The sequence below is a fragment of the Lepidochelys kempii genome, chromosome 25 (genome assembly GCF_965140265.1).
Source record: "Lepidochelys kempii isolate rLepKem1 chromosome 25, rLepKem1.hap2, whole genome shotgun sequence".
Taxonomy (NCBI): domain Eukaryota; kingdom Metazoa; phylum Chordata; order Testudines; family Cheloniidae; genus Lepidochelys; species Lepidochelys kempii.
This window is the reverse complement of record NC_133280.1, coordinates 8,769,366-8,782,070: the sequence shown is the minus strand read 5'-3', so window position 1 is coordinate 8,782,070 and position 12,705 is coordinate 8,769,366. Positions and strand designations below refer to the sequence as shown.

Sequence of the window (12,705 nt, the reverse complement as noted above, 5' to 3'; positions counted from 1 at the left end):
GAGCAGAGCTGCCAGCCGAACAATCTCACCGACGATGCATGAGAGGGAGCAGGCAGTTACCTCATTACGTGATGCAGTTCCCACTTGCAGCCCTCACGGGGCAGGGCAGGCCGGTTGCCTAAGAGGGGGTCATTTCACAGGATCGATTTCCCCGAGGGCCGTTGTCTCATTTACTCTGAGAGCATTTATACGTCTGTCAGCGTAAAGGGGCCTCGGGCTGGGGGAAGTAACATAAGAACGGCCAGATTGGGTCAGAGCAAAGGTCCATCCAGCCCAGTATCCTGTCGACCGACAGTGGCCCGTGCCAGGTGCCCCAGAGGGATGAACAGCACCGGTCATCATCAAGTGGTCCATCCCCTGTCGCCCATTCCCAGCTTCTGGCAAACATGCTGCTAGCGTATTGGCTGTAGTGGAAATGAGAATAAGATCCTGGCTGTTTAGTTGCCTGACATTTTTGTCAACATTTGCAAACTCCTTGCTGCATTGACAGGGCTTCTGCATTTCTTGCATACAATCATGTTTGTCCCCCCGCTCGCTTCCTTCGGTGGCTCAGCCCTGCACATCTAATGCAACGGAGGTGACGCCGAGCCCGTGAACTGTCCGAAATCCCAGGTTCCTGGCTGTTGCTCTGAGCCATTGCTGCACCTCAGGCCGGGTTCGATCCATCCTCCTGGCACGGCCTCCCTTCAGCGCTTTCTCAGGCTCCCTGCTGTAGTTTCCAATACAGCAACCTCGGCTTGAGTGTGAACGATCTGTTTTGCTCACACAGCTTATAATCATAGAATATCAGGGTTGGAAGGGACCTCAGGAGGTCATCTAGTCCAACCCGCTGCTCAAAGCAGGGCCAATCCCCAATTTTTGCCCCAGATCCCTCAATGGCCCCCTCAAGGATTGAACTCACAAACCTGGGTTTAGCAGGCCAATGCTCAAACCACTGAGCTAGCCCTCCCCCCGCTTCCCTTAGGCTTCAAGCACAAGGGAACATCCAGCCCCCACTTTGACGAGCTGCCGGAAGAGTTCTAGCTGCAGAGCAAGCAGCCCTCCGCCTTGAAGGTGGGGAGAGGTAGAACGAAGGGGCCTGCCAGGAGGTGTTTGTGGTGGGGGTCCAGGCCTCAGCATAGTGGTGGGTACAAGCTCAGGACCCGGTAACTGAGTGTATTCCAATTAGTGAAGGTGCACCGAGAAAGCAGGGTGTTATGGAGCACGTACAAGCTGGACGGAGAGTGGGGATCGGCCTTTGGAGCCGTCTTTCCCCATCAACCCGACTCCAGGATCTGGTCACTAGCGGAGCACGCTACACAACCCTCCTCTTTGCCACAGCGTTTCCACCAGCACTGGCAAACTATACAGACCTCTCTGTTCCCCTGGCAGAGACACTTCTCCGGAGTCTCAGGAAGCCTTCCCTGGAGTCCTCTAGTGCAATCACCCTGTGGATCTCCTTCACCTGGGAGAGGAACTTCAATATTGCAGTGCTGGACGCTACGGGAAGCCCTGAGCCAGGGAGGTGTTTGTCCCCCGAAGCTTCCTCTGAAGTGGGGCATGTCAGCCCTGGCCCAGAGAGAAAACGTTTGCCCCCTGCATGGCAGGTAAAGAGCGACCAGGCTTGCGGGGGCTTTCTGAGCATTGCAGGGGACTCGTTACTGTTTGTTGTCTGCAGTAATCTTAGCACGGGGCTCTGCCAGGGGCTTGCTGCCTGTGCCTGTCTCGTAAGCCAACGTTTTCCTAAGTGGCCAGCGATCTGGGGTCTCTAGGATTAAGTGGCGGGCTGGGGAAAAAGCAGTTAGAGCCTCTCTGCAGGAGAGCAGCTGCCAGCCTTCAGTGATTGTTCCCACCCGCCATGGGGCCAGGCACTTGGGAGAAAGCAAGGAGCCCTCTCCCATTGATCCCCCCCCCCCCGCATGGGCACCATCCACCAAACACTGCATCCGAGGGGAAGGGAAGGTTTGATTAATGCTGAGCACTAAGGGGGGGGGACATCCCCTCCCCCCAGCAGCCACCGGGCAAAGGCAGAGCAGTGTTTGTCACTGATAGCGTCCATCAAACTGAAATCTCAGGCAACTTCCCCTGAGACCATGTCATCTCCTGGAGGGATTAGCTCTGTCATTTCCCTGTGGGCTCTCTTTTCACCCCCACCACCCCCACTGGTGCGTGCATCAGGCCAGCAGCCAGAGACCCACAATGATGCTGTTACCCCTTTTGATCCAAGCGACTGGCCAAAGTTTGGGGCCTGGCAGGTTGTTTCTGCTAGGAGAAGTCAGTGATGGAGTCGGTCTGATGATGGGTCTCTTCTTGACATCTGTCCTCGCTCACAGGGTGGGATTCTGATCTCAGTGATGCTGGTAAACCCCACTGACTGCCAGGAAGTGACTCCGGCTTGACACTGAGATCAGAACCCGGGCCAATGGCTTATGCTTCCCCAGGTCCAGGAGACGACCGCTTTCTGCCCTTGAGGTAGCAGAGTTGCTGTTGTAGAGTTGTGTTGTGTGTGTGTGGCTGGTTGGGAGTGGGGCCTGGTTTTCCCCCTCCTTCCCCCTGCAAATCTGCTTTGCTTAAGACTGTTGAAAAATCTATAGGAAAATGAATTGATTTTTAGTTCAGAAAAGTTGATAAAATTTTTTTTTTTTTAAGCAAGGAGACAAAAAAATCTCAATTGAATTTAAAAATCTATTAAAGAGTCTGATTTATGGCCCAGTCCTACGGGTGCTGAGCGCCTTGGCCCTGACCAGGAAAAACTTCCTGTAGAAGCAGTAGGACAATGGACCAGGCTGCCGAGGGAGGTTTTGGAAGCTCCTTTGCTGGAGATTTTCAAAAGGTGGCTGGAGCCATCTGTCTTGGATGGTTTAGACCCAACAAATCCTGCACCTTGGCAGGGGGTTAAACTGGCTGACCCTTGTGGTCCCTGCTGACCCTATGGTTCTATGGCCCAGCATTGCACTTAAGCAGGTGTTTAACTTCAAGCACATATAAAGCCCTCTCGGACAGTAGTACCACACACGGGCTGGGAGGGAAGCGCATACTTCAGCCCTCTGCTAGACTGGGACCAGGATCAAGCATTTAGGGCTCAATCCCAGGCGAGGCCAGTCTGGCCCCCCAGCTGCACTCAACACCTTAACTTGCCAGTGACAGCAAAGTGAAGGGTCTGGTTCTCTTCTCACTGGATACAAGTCCAGCACTGCTCCCAATTTACACCTCGGGGACTGAGACAGGAATCATAGAATCTCAGGGTTTGAAGGGACCTCAGGAGGTGTCATAAAAATAAAGGGAAGGGTAAACCCCTTTGAAATCCCTCCTGGCCAGGGGAAAGCTCCTCTCACCTGTAAAGGGTTAAGAAGCTAAAGGTAACCTCGCTGGCACCTGACCAAAATGACCAATGAGGAGACAAGATACTTTCAAAAGCTGGGAGGAGGGAGAGAAACAAAGGGTCTGTGTCTGTCTATATGCTGGTCTTTGCCGGGGATAGACCAGGAATGGAGTCTTAGAACTTTTAGTAAGTAATCTAGCTAGGTATGTGTTAGATTATGATTTCTTTAAATGGCTGAGAAAAGAATTGTGCTGAATAGAATAACTATTTCTGTCTGTGTATCTTTTTTGTAACTTCAGGTTTTGCCTAGAGGGGTTCTCTATGTTTTTTTAATCTAATTACCCTGTAAGATATCTACCATCCTGATTTTACAGGGGGGATTTCTTCATTTCTATTTACTTCTATTTTTATTAAAAGTCTTCTTGTAAGAAACTGAATGCTTTTTCATTGTTCTCAGATACAAGGGTTTGGGTCTGTAGTCACCTAGGCAAATTGGTGAGGCTTTTTACCAAACCTTGTCCAGGAAGTGAGGTGCAAGGTTTTGGGAAGTATTTTGGGGGGAAAGACGCGTCCAAACAGCTCTTCCCCAGTAACCAGTATTAGTTTGGTGGTGGTAGCGGCCAATCCAAGGACGACGGATGGAATATTTTGTACCTTGGGGAAGTTTTGACCTAAGCTGGTAAAGATAAGCTTAGGAGGTTTTTCATGCAGGTCCCCACATCTGTACCCTAGAGTTCAGAGTGGGGGAGGAACCTTGACAGGAGGTCATCTAGTCCAACCTCCTGCTCAAAGCAGGACCAATCCCTACATGGCCCCCTCAGGGATTGAACTCACAATCCTGGGTTTAGCAGGCCAATGCTCAAACCACTGAGCTGTCGCTCCCACCCTCTCCCAAGCTCTGGGGCTGCAGCTTGATCCTTAACCTCTTCTTCATCCTTTTCCCCCCAGCCCACCCCTTCAGGCCCTCCCCTTATGGCATCTACTGCCTGGGGCAGAGAGATCTGACCCCTGGAGCAAAGGAAACAGCAAGTCAATCACTTTAATCTCCAGCTTAGAATTTCCCGGCTCCCGAGCTGCAGGGAAGTGTCACGTTCGAGGTGATTTGGCTGATCGCCGATGCTGTTTCTTAGTCTCGCTTAAACCACCGAGGGCTTTGATGGTGTTTTCCCAGCTGCCCGCAGCAGCCTCGTGAACCGAGCAGAGCAAAGCCATGTGTGTGTGTGTAGATATCCATCGGCTCCATTTGTGGCCACAGCAAAAGGGAGGCGAGGCAGATGCTTCTCCAGCCATGCATTCGTGTGGGGATCGCATCAAAGGGTGACACGTCACGTTCCCAGGTGGGATCGGAGACGAGCAATAAAATACTTCATTAGAATCAGGGCGCTGACATTTGGGTTTTACATTTATCCAAAAGGTTGCGGCTCTCCTGATCCACGAGCAGACAAGGGCTTCTGCTGTCAAAGCTGCTTGTGATTTCTGTTGCGTGCCTTGATTAATTCTCAGCCGCCAGCCTCTCCAGCACTCCTGCCCTCCCGCAGGGGCGCCTATCGGCTTCCAATCCTTGATAAGGGAGCTGCACTGGACAGCACAGCCCCCAGCGTCTCCGGGCTTGCCATGCTTGACGCTGTATGTCTGACAAGAGATTAAAGGGGACGGAGTGGAGTCTGAGACCACCCCACAGGCTCATAGTCACAGGGCTTTGCAACCGCAATTACGCCTAACCCACGCACTGGGTCACTCTCATGATCCCCCTTTTATGGAGGGGAAACTGAGGCACAGAGCGGGGATGGGACTTGCCCCAGGCCACCCAGTGAGACTGTGGTAGAGTCAGGACCAGAGTCAAGCTCTCCTGCCCCCCTGTCCTGTGCTTTCACTGCTGGACCATGCTTCTGTCACCGTTCCCGTTACAAACCCTGGGCCAGATTCTCAGCTGGTGCTGACGGCTGGAGCTACAGCGAATGACACCAGCGAAAGCTCTGGGCCCAGGTTTTGCTTGGGGGGTTATGCCAAGGGCCTAAGAGATGGATTTTCAAAACCTCACGGCTTCCACTTAGGCACCTAGATGAAACGGTCGGATTTCCTAACTGCTCAGTGCCTAGCAGCTGCCCCGGCAAACAATGGGTGCTGAGCTCTCTCGGCAGAAATGTTGACTGTGTCTAGGCTGTAACTGGACATAGCTGGGGGCCTGACACTCAGCTATGCCAGCTCAGCTCCGCTGCCAGGAGCATTGGGACCACGGTCTCGCACCAGACACAGGGCTCCTCCTCAGACTGCTGGGTGTGCATAAGGCAGATTGGAGCAAGAGAGACTGAGACAGCTCCTTCACCCTCCGAGAAGCCGGGAGGAGGTAGAACATGATGGCATGCCAGGGAGCAGAGGTCTGGGTGAAACCCCCTTGAAATTCCCAGGCCTGGATTCAGCCCATTGTGCTGAATGGGGTCACAAAGAGCGATCAGCGGGGGTGGGGAAGGGTTCCCGGGGCAGGTTGTCCCACCTCTGGGTTTTCTTGCCACGTCCTTGGAAGCATGTGGTGTTGGTCATGGCCCTCAGGTCTGCTGGGCCCAGCCAGGCTGACATGCAGTGTTTGCCACAGGGGTGCTACCCCGTGCTGCTGCTGGCTGGAGACGTGGCAGTGACATGGTGCAAAACAGCGTAACCCAAGGACATTGTGGCCCTGCCCCGACCTTCAGAACTCCATGAGATTATTGAGTGATGGATTTAGAACAATAAATGTTGGGTTCTTTTTATCTCCCTTCTGGCTTTTGAGCCTTTCGGGTACCCTGGCTTCACGTTGTCAAGCTTTTCTCTGCAACTGTGAGGGCTTGAAACTTACTTTCCCCCCTGGGAGCTGAGTTTCTCCTGCAATTGCTTCATTCCAGCAGCTGGGGCTGTAAGGAAAACGGTAGAGATCGTGAAAATATCAGTGGGGTCCACAACACTGTGTAGACTTTGTGGTGCAGTGACTTTGTGGCTCTTAGGGGCTCCTCCCAAGGACCCCAGCTGCGTAAAGCTCAGCTGTGCCTCCAACCCAATCGATCTCGCTGCTAGAGATGTAAGAGACTCCTAGGAGCGTATAACATGGTGCGCAGGGCGTGGGAAGTGTCCATATTAGTTTTTATGAACGTTGTATACATTTCTCTGCAGGTTTGATGGGTATTGTATTTCTGGCTAATCCTGTAGTACCCCAGGTCAGGGGCTGTAGACAGGAGGAGTAGACCAATACTTCCAATAGCTAACCACTCACCAGTAATTAAAGGACAAAGCAGAGAGCCTACTGCTTTGAAGTCTAACCTGACCCTCCCACCCTTCCCCTGCTCCAGTTTGGAGCAGGTTCAGGGTCTCAGGAAGATCAAGGAGCTGTGAACTGGATCGAGGACAGCCTCTGAACTCAGAGTCCGACACTTACTCAGAGAGATGTCGGCTGAGCCTCAGACTCAGAAAGGGTGGCTGGGACAAGTGGGCAAGGAGAGTACAAGAATGAGAAGAGATAAGACGCATTTGGGGTCTCGTTATTTTAGCCCTTTTCTCTCTGTGTGTGATGTTCCTAGGGCTAGATAAACCCAGCTCTGCTTGGAACAAGCTGTTCTCTCTCGCTGCGTTTAGCAGCTGTCACAGCTCCCAAGGGGGATTTTAGAGCAGGGACCAACCCCAGCCGGCCAGGCTGCAGGTAATACAGTTGGGAAGCAGTGGGGTGCTGTAACCTGGTGGTCAGGTCAAATGTGGCATGTACGGTGGGGTTCCCCTCAGAGAGGAGTGCAGGAGTAGGACAAAGTGCCCATGGAGAGAGAGATCCCTGGTGCAGCTCGCTCCTGCCCCATAACACACATGACCCTGGCTGCCTGCTCTTGGTGTTTGGAAGAAACAAAGATTTAGGACGTTCCCAAAGGGCTGGCATTGCCTGGCATCCAAGCCTGCATGTGCCAGAGCCACTCATGCAGGGCACGCCGCACAACGCCTGCTTGGGCAATGGACCTTTGGAGCTCAAGCCTGTTTTCCTCTGGAACTGCTCCCCATGAAGCCAGGCAGGACTCTGGGGCAGTCTCCTTTCTGTGAGCAGCCTGTCTGCAGGACACCCAGCTCACACAGCTTCCACCTTCCTGGGTCTGACCTCGGAGCATTCAGCATCCTCTGCCCCTCCGTGCACTTCCCACAGCGAGTCCACTCAGGCGGGGATCCTGGGGAAGCCAGAGGGTCCTGCCCCCCAACTCTGCAGTCAGTAAAACAGAGGTTTATTAGACGACAGGAACATGGTCTAATACAGAGCTTGTAGGTGCAGAGAACCGGACCCCTCAGCTGGATCCATTTTGGGGGGCAGTGAACCAGACAACCACGTCTGCCCTTCACTCCATGTCTCCAGCCAGCCCCAAACTGAAACTCCCTCCAGCCCCTCCTCCTCTGGGCTTTGTTCCTTTCCCGGGCCAGGAGGTCACCGGATTCCTTTGTTCTCCAACCCTTTAGCTCTCACCTTGCAGGGGGGAAGGGCCCAGGCCATCAGTTGCCAGGAAACAGGGTGTCGGCCACCCTCTGTGTCCAGACCCCTGCACACACCTGCCTTCTAGGGCTCTGCAATGATCACACACACTTATCCCACCCCCTAGAACTGCATAGGGGAAACTGAGGCACCGCCGCACTATTTAGAGGAAACATTAAGAACAGTCCCACTTCGTCACACATGCCAATGAGGGCCTTTTACACAACTGCCTTGCCTGCATACCTGATGACGGGATATACGGGCACAGGCATGCAGGAGTCCCTGCTGCCCCAAGCCAGCCCCCCGGAACAGCTAGAAGAGGCATGTTGTTCTGTTTTCCTCATCTTCTAATTCACACACTTGCAATTAAACCTGACTTGAAATGAGCAATCAAGACTCCATCCTCTCCTGCTCCCTTGGGTTTGTGATTGCTAAAACAGGGCTTGAGACTTAACCTTACTGTTCACAAGCCCTGCCCGCCCCCGGGGGCTGATCAAAGAACCAGATTTCAACTCCCTGCTCCCCCACTGCATTAAGCCAGAGCCTGCTGTTTATTTTGAGGTCGTCTCTGCGTGGGGAAGGGAGAAAAGGGGCTTAGGGCTCATGGGAACAGGACTTCTCGTCTCTGCCAGGCAGTCGGTAGGATCAGTGTGTGCGTGCTCTCTCGCACACAGTGACTTGTTTTCACTCACCAACACGCTCTCTCTCGCAGCCAAGCAGCATTACAGAAGTGGTATCGCTTTCCCCAGTTGTGGGCCGAGACACCCGGCCTCTTTAATGACTTCACCATTAGCCTTTCGCACGCCACTTGGGCTTTGTCGCAGGGGCAGCAATCGAAACACTGGAACAGATCCCCCGCACCGGCACATCCCCTTCTTTGCGTGGCACAAAGGGCCCTTTGTCCCCAGAACCGCCACCTCCCGAAGCACTTGTGTCACAATCCGGAGCAGGGACGGCTGGGTGCCCAGCTCCGGCTCTGCTCTTGGGCGCTGCCCCGGTCTCGTTCCCCCAGGCAGGGGAGAATCGGACAGAGCAGCCGTCACCAAAACACAAATTCATGTCCACAGGACCATTCTGTCTTGGGTTTCTTGTCTCAGCTGGGGGTTTCCCAAGGCTCCTTGAGGAGCTGTCCGGAGTGCTGAAATCCTTCTTCGCTTGGGGCATCAAAGCAAGACTTTAAAGGAAGAACAGTACAGAGGGGCTCCCCGCTCGCCCTCCTCCCCACGCCCTGCCTTAGGAACTCTTCTCTTTAACCTGTAAGTCTGTGACTTTCAGTGTGCCAGAGGGGATTGAGACACTCGATTCCCATTCATTTGAATGGGAATCGGGCGTCCAAAGCCCTTAGACAGCTTGGAAAATCCCTGCCTAGACCTGATCTCCAGGGATTTTTGTCCCCTAAACCCTTGGATCCCACATACATTTAAAAAAATTACTAGATCCCCCCACACATACACAGCTCCCCCTTTAGTGTCATTATTTGTATTCCAGGGGCCCCCAAAGACTCCAGTCAGCTCCCCATAGTGCAGGGGGCTGAATGAACAGACGCTACTGCCCCAAATGTATCCGGATAGCATGTAGTGATTGCAGCCCCTTTGTGCTAGGCGCTGTACATACACAAAGCAGGAGACAGTCCCTGCCCCGGAGAGCTCGCAATCTAAATAGACAAGACGGACAAAAGGTGGGAGGGGAGACGGAGGCACAGAGTCAGGGAGAGACCCCAGTTGTCCTGGGTCCTAATCTGGTGCCTCAGCCATGACACCTCTAAATTGAGATGAGCGGAGCTTCACGCACAGGACAGAGGCTCAGGCAGTTCTCACTCTGCTGGCAGGGCTTTGCTGGCACGTTTTCTGAAGGAAGGGGTTACCTTGAGCAAGAGTCCCGTCAGCGCCTCTCGGAACTCCCTTCTCACCAGGCAGTAGAGGATGGGGTTGAGGCAGCTGTTGGTGTGAGCCAGGCACACGGTGACGGGGAAGATGTACTCCTGGGTGTAGTAGAAGGATTCAGTGAAGGGCACCAGGTTGAATTTGATGAAGATGCCCCAGGCCGTCAGAGCTTGGTTGGGGAGTCAGCAGATGAAGAAGGAGAGCACCACGATGGTGACCGACTTGGTGACCCGGGACCTTGTCTTGGGGTTGCTGCTGCTCATCCTCATCCTGCTCAGGAACTGGAGGAGGAGGACGTAGCATGCTGAGATGATGGCCTAGGGGATGACAAAGCCCAGCAGGACCTTCTGGGTCTGGTACAAGCCCAGCAGGAACTGGGGGTTGATGTCTTTCAACTCCAGGAACTTGACCAGGCAGAGCTCATCCCCGGAGACCCTATGGGTGGTGGAGAAGATGGCGTGTGGCAAGGTGGCTATGGCGGCAAAGAGCCAGATGATGGCATTGGCCACCTTAGCGAGGCACCTGGAGGAGGAGCCCTGGTTGGCCTTCGGGGACGACACCACAGAGCAGTAGCGGGCCACGCTCATGGCAGTGAGGAATAAAATGCTGGCGTACATATTCATGGCCGAGACCGAGGAGATCAGCTTGCACATGACCTTGCCAAAGGGCCAGCTGAAATCCAGGGCCGTGTCCACCACCCAGAAGGGCAAGGTCAGGACAAACTGGAAGTCGGTCACCGCCAGGTTGAGCACAAAGAAAGTCATGCTGGACATTCTCCGGCGGTGCCTGGAGCCCAGGAGGAAGAACACCAGCAGGTTGCCCAGCACCCCCAAGGTGCAGACGGTGGAGTAGACAATAGCGATAGCGATCCGGGTGGCTTTGGTGCCGTCCAAAGGCAGGAAGGAGACCAGGTCCACCAGGCTGTGATTGGAGATATTCCTGTTGCCTCCTGCCAGGAGTTTCTCATCCGTGCTGCAGCAGCTGTGCTCAGACATGCTGGTGCTTGCTCCTGGCCTCTCCTCGCCTTCCCGTTCAGAGCCACGGCTCGCACTGGGCTCTGCTTTTTGCTGCTTCCATCAAGTTTCTGATCCGATCTCGCGGCACCGCTCCGTTTTGATCAGCCCACGCAGAGCCCCCCTCCCTGCCACGCAAACCTGCTGCCTGCTCCCCCAGCTAATTCTTTCCTCTCCTGCACTTGGCAGGGAAACAGCAGGAGAGGACAGTGTGCCGGAGCGGCTCCGACAAGGAAAGGGGGCGAGAGGAGAGAGGAATCGCAGTGTGTGGCCAGTGCAGCACACACTGTGCAAGGAGAGCAGGAGTAATATTAAGGTGACTTTTACCAACGTCCCTCGTGGGATGATTATTTCTTCTTTACACTACAGCAGCGCCCAGACCCCCTGACTTGGCGTCAGCGTCTCATTGCGTTCGACACCATCCAGACGTGTAGTCAAATGACACACCTTGCTTGAAACAGGGGAAACTGAGGCACAGAGCCGGGAACTGAGCTGCTGGGTGACCTTGGACAAACGGCTTCCCCTCCCGCCCTTTGTTTATTTAGACCGTGAGCTCCTTGGGGCAGGGACGGTCTCTCACGGTGTGTCTGGGCAGCGCCTAGTGCCCCAGGGTCCATACCACCTCTAGGTGCTACTGAAGTATACCTGCTAATAATCTGACTAGCTGTGGTAGGTATCTGGCCCCCCATCACCACCATATCTGAGCTCCTCCCCATCGTCAATGCATTTATCCTCCCAAGGGCAGTGCTGTGATCCCCATTGTACAGCAGGGGGACTGGGAGATTAGGGGATGCACCCAAGGACACACAGGACATCTGCGGCAAAGCAGGGGCTCAAACTTGTGTCTCCCGAGCAGTAGGCTGGCTCAGCCCTAACCCCTGGCTCGTCTCACGCAGGGCCTGGAGTCCTAGGGCAATGGCAAGGGTGCAATAGGTGGGTGAGAGAGACAATCGGAGGGTGGGGTGGGGTGGGGGACAGGAGAGGAGGTGGCCTCAGCAGCATGAACCTGTTTCAGTGCAGACGAGCCGTGTGCAACGCAGCCCTCCAGCTGCCTGTGTCTATTACTCTGTTAATACAGGTTTGCCAGCACCTCAGCCACGCCTCCACTGTAAGTTGTTGTTTGTATTGTCATAGCACGTAGGAGCCCCAGTCATGGCCCAGCACTCTGTTGCGCTAGGCGCTGTACAAACACAGAACAAAAAGGTGGTCCCTACAGTCTAAGTAAGAGAGGCCTTCCATTCCACTCCAGTTTTTATCTGTTCCCGCTATAGTATCCCAAAGCTTGTGGTGGGGAACTACACCACCTGTCATTGCAATGCAGCCCTCCCTGGCATGAAATGTTGGCAGCTGATTACCAGAATACAGCAAATCTACACAGTTGTGTATGACAGGCAGGTCACGTTTCACACCCACTTTGCTCTGGTGATAATTCGAGTTGCAGGGCAGCGGAGAATCTGGCCCGGTGTTCCTTCCACGCTCACTCGACTTATTCCTGATTTACACCAATAGGGGAAGAATCGGGCCCCTGCAGTTTGATCTCTTCTACCCTACCGATCAGCCAGTGTCGTCTTCAAACAACCCATGGAAGCGAGCGCTGGGGGAGGCATTTCAGTTCACCAGGCTGAATTTCCAGGGGTCCAGATCTTCATTTCCAGCATTCCCTGGTGGTGGCATTAGGAGTCAGAACTGGATACAGAAATCGTGAAATGCTTTTTGACCCAATTTAATCCTCTGAAAAAACCCACCATCTCCAGAGGAGAGACCCACTTAGTGGGTAACCACTGCTCTCCCTGCACTTTAAATCCTCTGCCAGTCAGATTGAAAACCACATTCAATTTCCCCTCTTGCCCTCCTAATTTCACCTGCCAGCTTCTGGCTGGAGAGGCTGACTGCTTGCTATTTAATCTTAAATTACACCTTTGTCAGAAGCACTTCCCGTGAGCGTTAGAGGCATGTCACGAGCATAGCGGTGACCGGAGCGAGCCCCCAAGCCGCTCATCTGGGTTTGATTCCTAGCCAACATGACAGTGAACTGGG

At 53.9% G+C, this 12,705-nt stretch overlaps 1 pseudogene; it reads right to left on the bottom strand.

Moving 5' to 3' along the window:
• Positions 1-9,555: 9,555 nt before the first annotated feature.
• On the bottom strand, positions 9,556-10,650 carry LOC140903415 (relaxin-3 receptor 1-like; annotated as a pseudogene).
• Positions 10,651-12,705: the final 2,055 nt, after the last annotated feature.